The following is a 6,163-nucleotide window of genomic DNA, read 5'->3' on the forward strand; positions in this document are numbered from 1 at the left end:
TGACGGTATTATTAATTTTTGTAAGTCGTACACGATTCTTCCCAGTGGTGTGACTGTATCATTAACTTTTGTAAGTCGTACACAATTATTCCCAGCGTTGTGATTGTATCATTAACTTTTGTAAGTCGTACTCGATTATTCCCAGCGTTGTGACGGTATTATTAATTTTTGTAAGTCGTACACGATTCTTCCCAGTGGTGTGACTGTATCATTAACTTTTGTAAGTCGTATACGATTATCCCCAGCGTTGTGATGGTATCATTAACTTTTGTAAGTCGTACACGATTATTCCCAGTGTTGTGACGGTATCATTAACTTTTGTAAGTCGTACACGATTATTCCCAGTGGTGTGACGGTATCATTAACTTTCGTAAGTCGTACACAATTATTCCCAGCTGTGTGACGGTATTATTAACTGGATGTATTTTCTAGGTTGTGAACAGTTATTTCATGTGAGAATGGCCAGTTGTGGCAGCTGGTTAACGTGCTTAGACTATGAATCTGAGGATGCTACTGAAAATTTGAGGCCATGGGTGCGCTGTAAGAGTGGCGGTCAAATCCCACTATTCTGTCCGATAATAGTAAACCAATAATTGACAGTGAATACTGTAAACACATTACCTTCTCTCTAAATTATGAATTAAGAAAAAATGAAGTGTCTGTGCACAATTAGCACTCGTGTACATGGGCGTCCGCAGGATGGGGGAAAAAGAGGCACTTGTCTCCCTGGAAAATGAGAAACATAATTCTTTTTATTTATTCGTTCAGCATATGTATATGAATTTTTTGTTCGATTCACTATTTCACACTACTTTGCCCTCACCCCCTGGAAAACTTTGCCCCTCCCTGGAAAAAATCTCTGCTGACGACTGTGCTTGTGTAGATTGGCGCGAAATCATGAAAAAGGCAAGTTTATCTGTGACACTAACTGTAATATTCTTGTGTTTGTAATTGGTTGTGATAAAGGCATGGTAAATATCTAAATACTTCAAAAATCATTAATATCACTGAAACAGCCTGGCCACATAAATGATGGTAGAGAATGGTATTGTTCATGATGTCTGGACGATGAAAGCTAATTAGGACGAATAGCTACTGATGGTGCTGATGAAATAATACTGTTGCTGTGAATTAAAAAGTCACATTTTAAGTTGTCTCCGGTGGTTAGTGTTTCTGTATCAATGTTTTTCATTTGAATTTCATTAAACTCCACGCTTTAGCACATAGTCGGACCACGTGGAATGAAATAGGTCACTTTTGACAACGTACAATGAAATAGATCACTTCGGACCACGTGGAATGAAATAGGTCACTTTTGACAACGTAGAATGAAATAGACCATTTCAAACCTCGTGGTATGAAATAAATCATCTATTTCAATAATAATGATGACAGAACTATTTTGTCTCTACTATCAATTATTTAAATTGTGCCTCCGTTGGCTAAATTTTGGCGCTTCTAAAGCGATCAAAACTTTAATTCCAATTATACAACGTGGAATCTACAGTAATATTGAAATATCAAGTGTCTCTTTTGTTCGAAAAGTAACTTATACTCAGAAAATACTAAACTCAGTTTGTTTTTAAAACTAGCTAAAAATATTTAGTGATTTGGTTAATCAGAAAATGATATATATATATACATATTTAAATCCCCTATTGTTCAGTAAACAGCGGTTACTCAGTCTACCCCTAGTGAGAGATCGAGACCCAAAACGCTGCACGAACTTTGTTATATTTCTGCGTTCTCTGCTTCGCTTTCTCTTTGAGCTAGTTTTCTGCATGTAAAAGTATAAAAAAGATCATTGTGCGTGTGTGTGTAAAGAGTAGTTGAATTCGTCTGTAAACGTTTATTGAAACTTCTGTACGTAGATGACACTTGAGTTGGAGCCAAACCCGCAGATAGCGTCCAACACTTTGTATAGTGAAGCGTGAACCTTCTTTTTTTTTCCTTTGTAGAAGTAATGATGGAAAAGTCTGCTTCGGAACGTTATTAGATAAATCAACTAAAATCAGTTTTGCTATTGGTGTTCTTTCACGTTTGGACTTTGCACTTCAAATTCTTTGTTGACAGTATCTCAAAGTACGTTTGACAGTATTTTTAATACATCTGCAGACAGAAAGTGAAATTTAATTAAGAAAGATGATACGTAGTTGAGTGTAAGGATTCTTGACATTTGTTCTCATATAATATTTAACGTAAAATCTCCAGGCTCATTTGTAGTTTGTTGTCAAATATTTATTCGAGTTCTCAATTTAAACCGGAAAACAAAACAAATTCTAGTTCACCCAAAAAGTATATATATATATGGCATTCATACTTACACACATCAAAACCTGGCACGAATAACCACAAATAAAACGAACGGCTCGAGACTGGAATGGTGGATAAGTAAGCGAGGAGTGAGTTGAAGAGCTTGGTTGCTATGGGAACATACAACGTTGTTAGGTCGGAGTCTTTCATGTAACCGGAATGTGATTCATCTTCTTTTTACTAGATTTGTTATGATGAAAACTTCAAATTAATTGGAGATTTTTTTTTTTTTTACTTGTCCCTTAATATGCTTATCCCCATAGATATTTCACCATGGTATTCCTTTGTTCCACCGAGGGCATAATTACACAGAGCGCGAGGCTGATTTGATCCACATCTTACTTTAATCCTCTGAAACGTTTAGCCACAATTTAAAGGCTAGAAAGAAAAATATATATCCTATTTCATCTTTACGTTTGCGTTTTCATTCTCCGAACTGTTCGCAATCAAGCTAAGTCCGTTGAAGTGTGAATCAGGTGAAGACACGACTTAATTGGCAGCACGGCTACATGAAAATTCATATGCTCGGAAAATAAAGAGAAAAATTAGATGTTCTGACTCCTAAATAGCATTCACTTTTCTCAAAGGAGGTTTCTTTATTAGAAACGGTAGCTTAGTGACCGCCATTTGAAGATTACCCAGTCATAAACGAATCAATAAAAACCGCCACAAAGGAAGAATATTCCCGAATCCACGCAGACAGCGTGTACAAATACAAAATTACTTGCTATCATTCACGTCCCTCGTAAACCAAAATTATCTAGCAACAACAGAAGTGTACGATCGATAATAGATTTAATCCAGCTCAAATTAAGTGCTTCAATACTGACATTTTACGCTATAATTAAACTTAACTAAACTAGATTATAGGGGTTGCAATATCACGATCCTGTGTGATAATGGAGCTCCTAAAATCCTTGGATTTATATAAGAGAATCCCAGGATTTTCGAGATTTTATTAGCCTTTTCTGGACTGGAGAGATTTCACTGATATCTACTGTGTTTTATTCTCACAGTGAAGAAACTTAAACAAAGTAGAGTCAGTTTTCTATTATCTTGTAATGAAGTTTAGCCAAGAAACGGCACTGATTAAAAATGTTCATGTACTTTAGTAGAGTCAGCTTTCTATTATCTTGTAATGAAGTTTAGCCAAGAAACGGCACTGATTAAAAATGTTCATGTAAGAAAGTTTAATTGCTTATAATCTGGATACTGAATGACTCTGCTTGCTGAATGATGGTGATGCACACACAAAAGGTATCAGATTCAAGGTAAGATAACAGCTTTACCAACAAAGATGTTCGGGAAAATGCTTAAAGTTTATCAGTCTTGCGTGTAAGTTCTCAATCAAGCCGGGAGCGCGTGGGTCTTCTTAACCTAACGAAGGCTAACATGTTTTCAAAGTACAACTCACCAGCTGCGAGACGTAGAAACCCTGAATGTTAGATTTAGTTTGAAAAACGAAAACGATTTTCAGAAGTTTGTATGCCAATTTAAAGAACAAAAGACAACACAATATAAAGCTTTATTCTCCATCTTGCTTATTTGTTTGTTTGTTTTGAAGTTTTGCCCAAAGCTACACAATGGGCTATCTGTGATCTATCCACCACGGGTCTCGAAACCCGGTTTCTAGCATTGTAAATCCGCAGACATACTGCTGTGAAGGGGGGGGGGCTTATTCTCTATTATCGGCCTTACTGAAATGATGAAAGTTGACGTTTGAAATAAATTATTAGTTGGCTATAAAACTTGTTTGTTTTTGTTGAAGCTTTTTTTGTTGTTTTGTTTGTAATTAAGCACAAATCTACACATTTGGCTATCTGTGCTCTGCCCACCACGAGTATCTAAACCCGGATTCTAGCGTTGTAAGTCCGCAGACATACCGCTGTGCCACTGGGGGGGCTTGTTGAAGCTACTAGTGAACTATCTGCGCTAGCCGTCCATAATTTAGAAATGATAAACTAGTGGGTTACTCTAGTCGAATAGTTGGATTCAATCGTCACTCTTATAACGCACCCGCGGCTCCAAAATGCGGAGCACGATTTATTTTTAATTTCTGGCGGTAACGAGATGCGAATCATTGATCCTCCGATCCACAGTCCGACATCACTCATTTTTGTAACATAAAATAAATAGGGATTAATTATTACAATATTTCTCGTATTTTTTGTTTTCACCTGTTTGTGTATATATTATCAGGGAGCATGTAATCAACATACCGGACTCACATGCAATTTCATGCTGCACTATTTTAGAAAAAAGTATTTCAAACATGCTACGTGAACCACTAATCCTAGAGTTACGAGACACATGTTTAAAAAATTATTTAATTCAAATACTTCTGTGATATTTCTAATGGTGCAGATGCATTCTTTTTTTTATTACATTATCAAGCAAGTCTTTTTTTTTTAGGCCCGGTATGGCCAGGTGGTCAGGGTGTCGGTTCGAATACCCGTTCCACTAAACATGCTCGCCCTTTGAGCCGTGGGGGCGTTATAAAGTGACGGTCAATCCCACTATTCGTTGGTAAAAGAGTAGCCCAAGAGGCAGAAAGTCGAAATAACTTTAAAACATTAGCGCTAATCTGAACCTTTTAACTTCAACAAAAGTGTTATTTTATCGATTTTAGTCAGTCCAGACTAGTGATATATAAGTGTAATGAAGCTATTTTTCAGCTCTCTTCAACTGTATAAGCAAATATGGCTCCCAATTCAGCAAAGATTCGTGTAGGGATAGTGTAAGGGCTTACTTGGTGATATGTTGCTAGAAGAAAACATGTTTGGGAACAACTTCCGCCACAATTATGGTCGTGAATTCTTTTAAAACTTACTTTATTATCTTAAATTTCACATAAGTTATGATATCGCAGTATGACAGGAAAATAAAGGTTAGTCGTGAAATACAATTAAGTAGGCTTAGTTAGACCATTTTGCACTCGATCGTATCAAGTTTTGTATCGCCAACAAGGCCACTGTGTTAGGCCATGTTTATATTAAGCCTTACCGGCCTAAGTAACTTAGTGAATGGCCAAAAAGCATCAGTGAAAATAATTGTAAAAAATACATATATAAATTTATATAATAGGGGTTTAAGAATTGTTACATATATTCAATGAATTATTCTGATTAGTAGTTTTAAAATATTTTTAATGTTGGTGATCTTTTGTACGCCAGTCCTCGTAAACACAGTTAAACAACACGCAGTGTTTTTTCTAAAGTTAATAAGGGGGTTTCAATAGAACGTATGAAGACATAAAAATTGAATCCTATAACAAAGATACGCATTTTAAATTTTGCTTAAAATATAACACGATAAAAGCTTTTCAAATTCTACGAATTCATACAAATATTAAATATAAAAATAAGACATTTTATTTGCAAAAGCTAATTAATCTGTAGAAAATCTATTTCAAATTTTCAACTATTTTTTTTTCTGAATTACAATAACACGTAGAGCACGTTCAGCTACATCACGTCTACAACTACAGACATTTTGATCCGCAGCCAGGCACGCTAACTACTAGGCAACACCTAACTTAGAGTTAACGAGATCTTATTGTGGCGTTAGTTCAGTTCAATCATTTTAGCACTTGTGTCTGTACGTCTTTTTGTCTACAACATGCCTCCCAGTGTCACAGCCATATGTCTGCGGATTTACAACGCTAGAAACTGGGTTTCGATAGCCGTGGTGGGCAGAAGACAGATAGCCCATTATGTATCTTTGTGCATAACTAGAAACAAACCAATATTTGTCTATAACTAAAATGTCCCAAGCTGATGACGTCTTATCAGAGTGAAATTTTCAAGGATTCTTCCATACATTCAACAAAAATTCTGATACTCATTACTTG

The sequence above is a fragment of the Limulus polyphemus genome, unplaced genomic scaffold (assembly GCF_000517525.1).
Source record: "Limulus polyphemus unplaced genomic scaffold, Limulus_polyphemus-2.1.2 Scaffold2571, whole genome shotgun sequence".
NCBI lineage: Eukaryota > Metazoa > Arthropoda > Merostomata > Xiphosura > Limulidae > Limulus > Limulus polyphemus.